The sequence below is a fragment of the Ambystoma mexicanum genome, chromosome 3p (genome assembly GCF_040938575.1).
Source record: "Ambystoma mexicanum isolate Mex_15411 chromosome 3p, UKY_AmexF1_1, whole genome shotgun sequence".
NCBI lineage: Eukaryota > Metazoa > Chordata > Amphibia > Caudata > Ambystomatidae > Ambystoma > Ambystoma mexicanum.
In genome coordinates, this window is record NC_090925.1 from 707,836,188 (window position 1) to 707,850,487 (window position 14,300).

At 40.1% G+C, this 14,300-nt stretch overlaps 1 protein-coding gene across 1 annotated transcript in view; it reads left to right on the forward strand.

Moving 5' to 3' along the window:
* LOC138580751 (uncharacterized) overlaps positions 1-14,300 on the forward strand; it is a 333,494-nt gene that overhangs the window by 133,848 nt on the left and 185,346 nt on the right. The window lies entirely within an intron of this gene.

Genomic DNA, 14,300 nt, shown 5'->3' on the forward strand with positions numbered 1-14,300 from the left:
ATCTGCATTGTAACGTAGAAGCATACTTATTATGTAGGCACTATGTGATTGTATCAGTAAGGTAGAGCGATTGTCTGAATTGCAAATACTACATAATCTGCCATGGTTTGCATTTTGTACAAGTTGCTGAAATGGAATGCTCTCACAATTTGGTATGGAAATATACACAAATCGCTCATTTGGGATTTCTTCCTGTATCACTTTGTTACATAGAGTGCATGTATGTTTCCACATGTATGAAATTCGGAAGATTTCATTTACAGGTATGCTTTTGTTTTCCAATACTAATACTATGTACATTAGAAATTCTTGTGGATCTTCTTGTGAGTTCATAGTGAATCTTACCATTCCAGCACAGTCGTCCAATTGTTGCCTTACTCCATGAACACTGTATGTGTTGTCAGGATTGCTTGTTGCATTTCTATGTAGCACTAACATTTGCAAACACAATTGGTCTGTGCTGTGCAGGTAAATATTGTTAACAATTGGTGGCAATTGAAATAGAATATTCATTGCTACATTTGCATAGCAATTTACCCCACTTTCATTTCCAAATTTGAATGGGCCAGCAAGTTCTGTATCTGTGTGCATTTTTCGGTTTTTCTGTTGCTTCTTTGCCGACGTGACTGGTTTACATTCCCTAATAGGTTCTTCTATGTTTGCGGCAATTGATGAAACTTTAGCTTTTCTTTTTTTTTTGCGGAATTTCCTGTTGCATTCTGTTGCATTTCTGTTTCATTTACTTTTCTTTTACCACGTTTCACTTTATCTGGAACATGGTATTGTTTCAGATGAGGGGTGTACAGTGAACGCAATCTATTGTATTCTAGAATGCAAGGAATATCAGCTTTGACTTTACTTGAATCAAAGTTTATTAGCAATAGACCATCAAGTGTACGTAAGTGTGATAATGCTACGTAGCTCATGCCTTCTTTAAACACTGTCTTTCCTATATCTATCAATGCTTTCTCTAGGGTAAGACCGTGGGATTTATGAATGGTAATTGCATATGCAATAGTTAGAGAAAATTGCTCTCTAAGTACATAAATGTCTTTGAAGAGAAGCAATCGAGCCATTGAGCGCCCTATCCTTTTCACTTCTGAAACTTAATCAAAGCAAATATTTTCAAACTGAATGCTGCTATCACGTGGGTATGATTGAAAGCCAACAACTGTGCCCAGTGCTCCATTAACTAGCCCTTGCTCTACGTTAAGGTTACGTTTAAGCATTACTCTACAATTTAATGATAATTTCAATACTTTTTCCTACACAGCTGTGTTAGAGATTGAATTTTCTAAACTATTTAGTCTTGTTGTGGCTTGCTCACACATGGGTACTGTCAAACCATATACGTCTAGTTTGTCTGTGGCGCTAATTTCTATTATTGCTTGCATTTCTTTCTTTAACATTGTTTCATTGAATTTGAAACAGCTTACAAGAGTTGGCATTAAGGCCATACATTTGACATTTTTGTGCGCTATTTGTTCCATAACATCAGTTGCACATGCATTATCGCTATAAAGTGCATGTATATGCCGCTTTTTCAATACAGCTTGTGCTTCTTGCGATAATACACCAACTCTAATACCTTTTAAGATGTTGGCATAAGTGAGATCTGCAGATTGCCGCATGTTCTCAGTTAATTCTCTGTATTGGAAATGTTGCCAAAGGTTAACATTACCTATGCTACCAACAGTTTTCCGGCAGAGTTTGTGGCCTAAAGTTTTAAAAATCGGTTCACCTTTTACTGGTGTCAATTGTAGAAGATCTCCGAAAATGATAATGTGTTTCCCTGCAAAGCATTCTTTGTTATTACTTTTAAGTACTTCTTGCAATCTGAGATGAATCAAAGCCAACATTAGATTGGAGACCATGCTCACTTCATCTATTAGTAGTATTTTCATTTATTTCAATACTCTACGTAATTCCATTGCAGCTTCTGCAGAAAGTTTGTAGTAGTCTAATTTATTTTGATGCTCTACTGGAAGCAGTAGTAATTGGTGTAAAGTCACACCGCCTATGTTGTAGGCAGCTAAACCTGTGGGGGCTGTTACAACAGCTGACAGTTTGTTGTTTGTCAATTGTTGAAGGAACTTGCTGATAATTTTGATGAAGAATAGGTTTGTGATTTTGGCAGGTACGTTCTTTATTTTCGTGTTGTACGCCATGCATGATTTGTTTTGTTACCTCTTCAAAAATGGTGCGCTGATCATTGTTAAGTTTTGCTTGTTGTACAGTTAAGTCCTCTGTATCTTCTTGATACTGATAGATGGTGCTTTCTACTTACTTCAGCCTCATTTGCTATTAGTGGTTGTGCTAATGATTCTTGACTTCCTGTTACAGAAGGTTGACTACTGTCGGAAGAGTCCTTATCTAGTTGGGCCTGAATTTCTTCTTCCTGTTGCTGCTCATTGTGTAACATTGTTTTGTACTGCGTAAAGTTAACATCGGTGATAGTGCTTTCATTTGCTTTGAAAGCATCTTCATAGCAATCATAATTATCTGTCTTCCTCTTTTCTCCATGGTTTGAAAAGTTGTAACAGAGACATGTAATATGGTTCTTTCTGTTCATTCTGTTGAGGAGTTTTTAATGACAATTTCACATGATTAATTAAGCTTCGTTTGTTAAGTTTCACTAAGCTCCCTTCACAATCGGTCACTCTATATCTATGTTTGCTTTCATCAGGTTTTACATTATTTTTGTATGCAAAGTTTTGAGCTATGTGGTATAGATACATGCTTTCCAGAGTGTTACTCCTGTTCGGATAGTATGTGTCCAGTAAATGGTTTTTTAGAATGTCTGTTGTTGGGATCATTTCTGGCAATTGTTTCTATGTCCCCCTATGATTCTAGCACTCTTTTTCTAGATTTCGCTGGACCAAGACGGAGCCATACTATGTTGTCTGATTTTCCATACAAAGCGGTGCCGGTTACACGATCTGCTGCTTCATAGGCCCCACATTCTCTATGAGAGAGCATTTTTATGCCTAGGCTGTACAATTTCTGTGATAATGTTTTGTCTGATGCTAGGTCATCCCAGAGATCTTGAAGCTCTGTTTTTTCTGCTTTTGTTAAGTAGGCTGTAACATATCATGCAACAGCAGTTGAAATGTCTGCAATGTACTGCACACCTATGTTTGCATTCCATAATAGGGCAATGATTGCATTGTAATCATTGATATATTTTGATTCTTCCCTTCTTTTTATGTAATACGTATTTTTAGGTGATTTACCTTTAACACTATGTCGAACTGAAGACATGAATTTGTTTACTTCACCTGTTTCTGTAACTGGTCTAGGGAAACCAAAGCGGCATTTGGTGTAGTATTTATCTTTGTTTTTGTCCTTACGGCGACAATATTTGCCACATTTGTGTCTTTGAAATTGTAAAATCTGCCCATGCAGCTCACTATGTATCTGTTGTGAAGGGATTTCACATGTGACATATTTTTGGATAAACTGCAAAACAGTGCTATCACTGTCGTGGCCAAATTTGTTCCATAACAGCATGTGAATATGTGGTGCTCCTCTCGCTTGATATTCTTTTCTCCAAAAGAAGTGTTGCACTTCTCCAAGTGGAGGAACAGTTTTATTGCAAATAAAGTGTAGCATTGCAATGAAACGATGATGGAAATATCTTGAGACATTAACTGGATCTAGAGAGCAAAGTTCTCCAGGTGTTAATATATCTATGTTGTTTTTGTTGCTGTTTGCTATGCATAGGAACTCATGTAAATCTTCCCATGCATATTCTGCACAACTTAGCGTAACAAACCAAGTTGGTGGTCCAAGGTTTCGGATCATGCAATGCACGTCTCCGTGCCGTCTAAACCAGTATTCCTTTGTACCACGCTTGTTTGCAAACAAATTTGTTATACTTGATTGTAAAACCTCATCTTTTTCTTGTACTTTTTGTATTAACTGCGTAGCTGACATATTTTGAAAGTGCGTTCCAGATTTAAGAATGTGTGCAACTCCATAACATAGTGTTGCTAATTCACTTTCATAGAGTAGGTGGAATATGTATTCCCAGATTTAGACAAAATGTGGATCTTGCGAATACATTCGTAATGAGCGGTATTCTGATGCCCCAATCTGAGTGGGTCTATCATCGTATCTCCCACCTTTGCCAGTAGGAAATAGCCGTGGAAAAGCACGTGCTTCTATGCCTTTTTCCAAATACTCATTGGTGACCCTTTGGTTTGTCGCATTTGGTAAGTTTCTAGTGCATCATCTATGCTTTCATTGGAATGCAATGGATGAATTGAGTAATGGTCCAAAAGAGTGGATACTGTAGCTGGACCCAGAAGTTTGAATTGTTCAGTTTCTGATGGCTCTTTAATTATTTCAGTTGTTTGCCTTAAGCTTTCATCAATATTTATTTCATTGTAGTACTCATTGTTGTGTTTTAGATATTGCAATGCTTGTGTAACTTTGTGTAAATCTACTAATTGTTGCCAAATGTTGTTGTCCTTTGTTGGTACCAAGACTATTAAAGAATGCTCTATTGAACGTTCCACTCCTAGAGTGTGCACATTTTCCGTTAGATCTAATGGAAAGTAAACTACTTTGCCACGAATGCCTTTCACCAATTCAGAGGAAGGTAAATTTGCTGTTTTTGGATGAAGGCGTATAATTGCTTGAAATGGGTGAACTGTTTGAATTATTATGCCCTCATACAAATTGAGCTGTTGCAGGATTTTTGGTAATGGAAACAAATCCAAATTATTTGTAATTGCACGTGAAGGAATGTGGTTGTAGTCTGATTTTGCAGTACAGTAATTGCAACATATAAGGCGTTCAGTTATTTCATATTTGCTTTCAGCTAAAAGGTACAAAGCTAATTCAAACCATTTAGAGTCTTCATTGTTTTCTATTTTGTATGCTATGTCCACATTTTTTCTGTTCCTTTTGTAAAACGTTCTGCGGCAACATACACACACATGGTTTGGTACTTCAGCCGATGACCTTTTAAATTTTAGTATTTCTTTTCTGTATGTGTGTAATAGGAGGTTGCTATGTGCAGAATTGTCGCTACTATGCTCTAAAATTGTTGCATTTTCTATGTGGCTCAACACTTCCAAAATACTTTTTCTGAATACGGTCCATTTCTTCTTGTAAGTATTTGGGTGTACCATGCAGAAGAGTGTTATTTAAAATTGCCTAATTCTGAAGCTGGACTTTTTGCACAGTATATTTTATACACTAAATTTCTTACTTTGGAATGATGTACTGGTATTCTTTTGATATCATGGAAGGTACTTTTGCAAATAGGCCCAGAAATGCAGGCTAATGAATGTCCTCTTAGCCCTGTGTCTTTCCGCACTACACAAATATCCATATTTTGCAGCACTTTCATTTTACTTTTGTCTTTACCTTTTACATATTGATTGAGGAACTGACGTAAAGATTTGAGAGGTTTGTTTGGAATGGCACACATTGATGTGCACAGCCATTTGTATACTGGACGGTGTGGTTCTGCTGAATCGAGACGTAATTCTGAGTTTTCAGAAGATGGTTTTGTAAGCAGCGTTTCTTGTTCCATGATGGTAGTATTGATTTTCTCATACCCTCATCCACTGCTATGGATGGCAATTGTATTTGTTTGATTTTGTTTGTATGCTTCTTCATTAAAATATGGCTCTGTGGTTGTTGTGTGACTCCATTCACCACCACAAACATGCAAATAATTATTTTTGTTCACATTCCGTTTATTGCTGAGTTTCATTTGAAGTTTGGTACTTAGTTTTGTTAGTGTTTTCATCCTTTTTAACACTAATATGAACAGCTTCCTTTTGAGAAGGATTGCACTGTCCACGAGTGCTTGTAGAATTAACTTTCTATGGTATGTTTTAAGGGGTGAGGATGATTTTGGTCCTCTTCTTAGTAAATTCTGAAGGACTCTGTGACGAAACATTTTTGCTAAAATACTTTTTTTTACTATGGGTTCTTCTTACACTATCAGGATTATTAGGAACATTGTTAGCTGTACTGGCAGCCATTTTTTTAACAACATTTCTGTGTTTTGTGACACTTTTTGATGGAGGAGGTATAGTTTCGGTAGTTGAGACCTCCTTTATTATGATACCCAACTGCATTAGCTGGTTTGTACCAAGATTCTCCACTAACACTACAACAGGTGGATGCTTACGTTGGGCACTTTTATTTTTATTTGCTCTAATTCTGCGTTCCTTTCTACAGAGCTGCTTTTTGGTAGGCATTCTTTGGTGTCTGTTGAGACAAAAAAGTATACTTTGGTCTTTTGTCTAATGTATGTGTGTTGTGTGCATGTGTGCATAAATGTGATGGGAAAGCTCTTTGGCATGGTGTGTCAACACACAGTGACTTCTAACTATCATTTGGTAAGGCTACTTTACTGTTTGTATACTAGTACAATGTGCTTTAGATGAGAGTACAAAGTGCCCTACTTGAGACGAGAACCATTATTAATAACCGAAATGCCAAAAACTTGCTACCGCAACTTATTTTCACAATGTAACCTTCTAAGTATTTCCTATGTTATTTCAGTACCAAACACACAGGGATTTGTCAGCCATTCCACCTGTTATTCTTTGTTCAATAAATGGATATTTGTAGGTAGAATGGTTTACAAATGAATGCTTGCTTTGGTGCCCAAAATAAACAAATAACCCACGCAGCCTCTTTAAGGAGTAGTTACAATATGAAGGTTGTACTGTACTTACTTTTTTGTGCAAGATGACCAGGTTTCTTCGGATATGTCGTCTGCAGTGTAGATGCTGTTGATTCTCAGGAGAGTAGTCTTCACTGTGAATTTAAAAAACAATATCAATTACTTTGTGTGTTTGCAGCGGTCGTGATACTGCAGAATTTACTTGTACTTCTTTCATCAGAGGATTCAACTTTCATATTTGAACCCAGTCCACGTGCACATTTCACTTCTCTCTGTGCAGTCTTTGCATACTACTTTCAATATGGTACTTAAGTCCTTCAAAATAACTACATTTTTTAAGGGTTTGCAAATGCCTTGTTCTTTACAAAGTGTAGTATGCATAGGAGAGAGGTTTGTAAGCGATAGGGTAGAGTACTAGATGGGCAAACATTTTGTACTTGTTAATGAAAAGCACGATGTCCAAAAATGGGGAGACCCTCCAAAGGACATGTCAGCACCACAATCAGGAGCACTTACTATTCTCATTAATCACATTGCAAGTAGCATTATTGTAGGCAGTACAGAGTACAGAACTCCGACATTTTCACATAAAAAATTGAGGTCTGCCCTAAATTATACTTCTCAACTCACACGCTTTTGGCGGGTGTCACCCGCCTTGCAAAGGGCAGACTCACCCACCAAGCCTCCTGCACGGCCATTCATTCCAATGGGCGTCTCACCCGCCAAAAACAATAGGCTGATTTCACCCGCCTTTAAGACAGAAATGGTTGAGAGCTATGCCTAAATAGGCATGCTTGTAACATATGTACAGGCTATGCAGAATACAGTAAGCAGTCGTGCGATTTGTTAATGACACATCGGCAATCTTGCACTTTAAAAGGGGGAGCGTTGTTATGTGTTCCCTATGGAAATTTACCGGCATTATTTTGTCTATTTTAAATCATAAGGCTTCCACATGAACTCTGAATAAAATGTACATACCTGTACTCTAAACTGATCCATGTGGACATGCATGGAGCTGTACATAGAAATTTGCAATCCTTGCACAGTAGCTTGTGAAGTAGGTGCTGTGCATTGGTATGCGATTTCCCTTAAGAATCATCGACAGTAATTTTGAAGTGCGCAATGTTGATGACGGAGTTAAAATTACCGATGTTCTATGTGATTGGTGGATGATTGTGCGCCCGCTTAGTTGTGTCCAATGAGGGACTCACTTTGGTACCGCTGTAGAAAGGGTGGAAGGACTGGGTAAGAGTTGCGTGCCGCACGTAGGCACCGCTTGTCCGCTGGTAGGGCATGTTACATATGGGTTTCTACAGCAAATCCTGCACGGAAAGACGACTGTAGGCATCAGCCAATCAGATGTTCACATTACTCTTTTGTGTCGAAAGACGGTGCGCACACTGAAAATGGCAGAGGTGGAGAGGGTCAGGGTTTTGCTGCTTGGAGACATTTTTGTGCAAGGCTTACAACACTATGCCAAAAGTAGGCATGTGGCACACTATTTCGATGTGCGAGGAGTGGAGGTGGTGTGGAGCGCTGACACTGATGCCAGTGCTGCAGCAATTCTGCAAGTTTGCAGAGACATGCGTAGAATGACCACTCCTCATGTGGTAATTTTGCACTACAGTGCTTGCCACTTGGGATACCTGACTTCACGTACTTTGTTGGCAGATTTGGCACAGTTGGTTGAAGCACTCATGACCATCTTCCCAACATCGAAAGTTATTTTTTCTGCTTTACTCCCGAGAGTACAATGGAACAACACTTCTGTTTTCTGTCCAGATCAAAGCATTAGGAGGTGCATCATCAATCGCGGCATGCGTGCATTCATGCTACGAGTTGGTATGTTTTTTTGTAGCCACGATAACATTGCTCCAAGCAATGCGCATTACTTTGAAGGAGATGGTGTTGCGCTATCCTCTTTGGGAAATGCGATGTTCTTTTGGAACATAAGGCTTGCTTTAGAGAAGGTTCTGTAATGTTTGCAAGAGTAAAGCAAGGACAAAAAAATACATAAAATACCACATGTCTGTACGATATGTGGCCAAAAAAAACAAAAAAACTGCTCTTTTCAGAGCCTACCTTAAAGGGGAAAAAGGGGAATAGTGCTTTAATGTACCGTCATCACGCTCTGATCCTTTACATGTCCGCGAACATGGCGGTAGTTAGCAGCCAACAGATATCACCACCGGGGATTGAAGGGTGGAGCCGCATGTAAATGAGAATGAGCGGAGCTAGGGATTGGTCCATAAAGTTCAGTAAGTGTGTTCTGATCGACGGACTTTAGTAAGACTGTCTTCTCCCTCACAGGACACCACACAGCCATGGCTTTCCATGCTCGAAAACAGATTATCTGGATTGGGGGAGACTCATGGATACATTGGTTGAAGGCGCATGCAGAAAGCTGCAGTTTATCTTCAAATCTCGGATTTCCACATGCAGGAGTGCACTGGCACGGCATGCGTGGCATGAGATGGCTGGACCTGGTACCTCTTTGTGTTACTTTACAGACAGAGCATCCTCCAGATATACTAATCATTCATTGTGGAGGAAACAGTTTAGGCCATGTATCTGGAATTTCTTTATAATTTGCCATGAAGGAAGGACTTGCGAAGCTCATGGACATGTTTCCAAATTGTCAAATACTTTTTTCCCATATTGCCCAAAGACAAATATGATTCCGTTCTTCTGAATTTGGTCCACAAATGGAGAAAATGAGACGCAATGTGAATAAGGCTGTGTGTGCCTTTTTAAGAGATGTTGGCATGTCCTCTTTCCACAATGAAAACATTTTGTTTCGTAGCAGTTTCATTTTCCGCAGAGATGGAGTCCACCTCACATATGCTGGCAATCAGATGTTTCTTCACAATTTACAAAATGCATTGCGCCCTCTTTTGCAATCACACTAGCCTATCTGACAATCCGTTTTCCCCAATCCACTGTTTTTGACCCACACAACACACCACCAAAAGGCTCTTTTCAGAGCCGCCACTTACTCCCAGCTTACACTTTATTGCATTTGCTCCGCTTGCACCCTTCCTTTTTCCCCTCTACGACTGTCTGTGAACTTTTGCTGAACTCCGCAGGGGTCTACGTCCTTCACTTCATAGTTCTATTGTTACACAGAGAAAGGCGGTTCTGAAAAGAGCCTTTTCTGTCATTTTTGTTGTTTTTACGTTCATTGATTAACAGCACTCGACACACTAGGAGAAGAGGAGAAAGGAGGGTAAGGAAGGGACACCAGCCACGGGGATTAGAAAGGGCAACTGAACAGACATATATTAAGGGTGATCTTTATTTAGGTAAGGAGCAAATCTTCTGGTGCTCGGTGACTGCAGCCTCAAAAGCACTTCGAAAACTCTCCCCCCTGCAGAGTACTGCGTCACAATACGTGCACACTCCTGTCACCTTTGAAAGGTAAGGGTCCACAGCATTGCGAATGGCTTGTGAAGCAGCTGGAGGGAGGCGCTCCCCCACAGGAGTGTCTCTTGTGGTGGGAGGATCGGATTCCGAGGATGTTGTGGAGGAACTCAAACGACTACGCTCTTCACATGGCACCACCTTGCGAATGTCCGCAGTGTGGAATGAAGTGAGGTGTCGCTTCATGGTTGTCGTACCAAAACTGTACGCTCCAAATCTCCCGCGAATCAACACCACATCGCACTGGTTACACTTCACCAGGTTCGCACGTGCTTTTGGTATGTTCCCATAAACGGAAAACAACCGCCACACCCACGACTGCCGCCGAGTGCTCCTAGTGCAGAGTTCCTCCACTTCATTCTCTTCCTCCTCTTCTTCCTCAATCTCTACATCCTCACCCATATATCTCTCTACAGGCCTTTGGTGAGGTGGTGATGGTGGCGGGTTTGGGGGTGGTGCATAGGCTAATAACCCAACAGCAGCCATGGAAGCCATACCGATTAGTTTCCTTTTGGTCACTACAGCAGTAAAGGCAACGCACCTCAATCTTCTATAGCTAGAAGGACAATGAAGATGCACTCGGGGGTGTGGCCTTTTGTAGGGGTGCAGGGGTGTGCCTCGTGACCGTCTTCATCCCTACAAAGCGGTACACAAATTTTACACAGCAACTCCTGATGTGGCCTATTGTTTGGGATGTGTGAAATTACATTTTTACACTCCACAATACTTTGCCTTGTGTCTACAAGTTCATTTTTATTGTTGCAGAAGCACACAAACCGCGGAAACTAGTACCCACGCTCAGCGTAGGTGCGGTCACAAGATGACGTCCCCAAAACATCCGCCCCCATAATGAAAGTCCCCTGGACAGCAAATGCAAAGAATCAAACATGCGCATGCACACAAGTGTCCTACGGACAGTGTTCGGGTTCTCAAACTACTTCAAAGTGCGATACAAGTGAGATGGACATTTAGGAACTGGCGCGATGTTCGCAATACTTTGTTTGTACTGCGCATGTGCACGCATGCTATGTTCACTGTACGGACAGTTTCAGTGTCCTTGGGACAACTCCATTTTGTTTGCCTACGAACTTGCCGGCCACCGTGCCTGTTCTACGGACGGCACCATTTTGACTGCACCCAATACAGACGCTATACTGTCCTTCACACACTCCCTTTTTACTCATTTACACCCATTCCGAACATCTTATGTGTTCTGTGACCATGTATTATCTCGTTTGCAAGCGGTACGCCAACGTAGTATATCCTTTGGACACCCCTTTCTGTTTATGTACGCACACTTTCAAAAGATGGTGCAGTCACACATCACATCGTCTTACTTCACATTAGACAGCACCCACATTCCATTGCTTGCGGATAGGTCGAACAGGCGCGCTGTTCGCAAACATTTTACGTCTTTTTAAAAAAACAAATTCTACACACACTCTTTCTCTACAACTACTGCTCAAAAACATTTCAAACACACACACAAATCAAACTAAAGAAATAGCGGGGGAAGCGGACACGGAACCAAATACGGGGGAATTAGGATTCAACACGGGCTGGTTATGAGGAGAAGATTTGTGAGGGGAAGAAGGGATGGATATTTCGTCAAAACGTCCATTTTCCTGTTCAAGGTTTGAGGATGGTTCACTAGGAAATGGAGAAGCAGGGCAGGTGCAGGTGGGGCAATGATAACAAACTTTTCCTCTCACACAGTCCTCCACAAACTCCCATAAATTTTGAAAATGGTTGTTCAATGGGTCCATTTTCTGCTCTATCCTTTTTATCCTGTCTTCTTCTGTCTCGTTTGCTGTCCTTTCTTCTTTTCTTTCCTGTTAAAATAAAAAATACATAGGTTGAATGCCTCTAAAATACTGGTCACTATTTTGCATATGCAGAGCATTCTGTACCATTATTGTCGCTGTCTTGAGACATTTCGTCATGTGGGAAATGCTCCTCCAGCCACTCCAAAGTACTTGCCATTTATGAGTCAAAACAACAAAAAGAAATTACTATTTATGCACTACATACCACAAAAAAAATCACCCATATAATAACATCACCTGTACTCACTATTTTGCTGTAATGTCCCTTCGTCCTACTGCATCCGTCCACTGTCGTTCCAGGCTGCAGAGTTTCTGTGAAGTGATTACGCTGGAGGCATCCTTTCTTGTTTATGATACCATCCACTTTATTCTACATGGTTATTAAATGTGTGGTTTCTTTTCCTAACTTCAGGTTTCCATATGTACTTATTACTACTTATAACATCTTTATATCCTTCTTCTACGTTGCACATTTTTTGTGTAAGACAATACTACATTTTCAGCTATCCCCCGCCTCTTTGGGTAATGTTGCTGCTGTCCAACCCCGTCCGCAAACAGGCGCTCAGTCCGTCCCTTTCCAAAATCATTAAGGAGGGGGTTCTGCATGTTCTATGTTAAATGTATGTCAAGTACGTAGATTATACTACATATCTATCAAAATCATATGATCACAGTTTATATTCTGCTGAATGCCTTCATTGCCACAATTTCATGCTTTTCCACCTTCCATAAGCATATGCAATTCCCTACAAAATAAACTTTGTTACGGGGACGTTATGGTTAAGTTGCCCTCCCAAAAACCAGTTAAATTCACTACAAAAAAAACATTGTTTAGGGGACATTATGGTTAAGTTGCCCTCCCAAAAACCAGTGAAATTCACTACAAAAAAAACTTTGTTGAGGGGACGTTATGGGTAAGTTGCCCTAACAAAAACCTGTACACTTCACTAAAAAAAAAACTTTCCACCTCCCCTTTATGCTTCAAGTTAAAACCGAAAAACCCCTGAAATTTGACAGTTATGGTAAACTAAGCCCCCAACCCTGCCACCACCCCTGTGCACTGCTAACACTAACACCCAGACAATGAAAAATGTCATCTCTAATGTCAATGATGACATCAATGACGACATCAGTTGTTTAGCCACTTTCTTTTCCTTCCCTGCCATACATATATATGTACATTCAGTAAACAAATGTCACTAAAGGAATGTTATACTTCACATTGCAACGAAACACCACTGCACATTCCCCCATTATAGTAAGCTAAGCAACCATAACTCGCACCATCTACGTGCATTGCTAACACTAACACCCAGGAAAAATGTGGCCTGGGTGGTTTTATTAACTGACCAGCACAATATGAAAATTTAAAAGGTGCAGTGTAGCAAAACGTTACCCTTGTCGTGTGTTCTTAAAGTACTTTCCTTAGGGTCCGGTGGCAGCTCATGATGCACATGCATGGGGCAATAGCAGGCCTCAAACACACAATTAATTCATATACAGGAAGATAAACTGTGGGATGCAGCTAGTTCTTTCTACCTTACTTCAGTTTCCCTGTATGTGCCGCTCAGTTATATGCATTGCGTCGTCATATGTATTGTTTGTTGTAGCACAAGTGTGTATTAAGTCTAGATTTGTGAGCTACGTATTACATGTGTAACATTACACAATCACCCATAACATCTTGTTACCAACATAATAGATAGAACCCCTTCTAGGTAGGGATTTTTTAGGAATATTATTTTCACATGTGATGTCATGAGTGATGTCATCAATGATATTGGTGATGTCATCTTTGATGTCCTGGTTGTTAGTGGTAGCAATGCACGTAGATGGTGCGAGTTATGGTTGCTTCGCTTACTATAATGGGGGAATGTGCAGTGGTGTTTCGTTGCAATGTGAAGTATAACATTACTTTAGTGAAATTGTTTTACTGAATGTACATATATATGTATGGCAGGGAAGGAAAAGAAAGGGGCTAAACAAGTGATGTCGTCATTGATGTCATCATTGACATTTGAGATGACATTTTTCATGGTCTGGGTGTTAGTGTTAGCAGTACACAGGGGTGGTGGCAGGGTTAGGGGCTTAGTTTACCATAACTGTCGAATTTCAGGGGGTTTTCGGTTTTAATTTGAAGCATAAAGGGGGGGTGGAAAGTTTTTCTTTTTAGTGAAGTGTACAGGTTTTTGTTAGGGCAACTTAACCATAACACCCCCTCAACAAAGTTTTTTTTGTAGTGTGTGTATATATATTTTTTATTTTTTTAAATACAATTTGTATGCAGTCAGCAGTTTAAAAAATAAAAACTGAATACATTACGGCAGTATCAGGAATGGGTCACTGTTCAAGTTCCGGCACTTAGCCACAAGCCCAAGCAAAGCTTGGTGTTTGGTTGT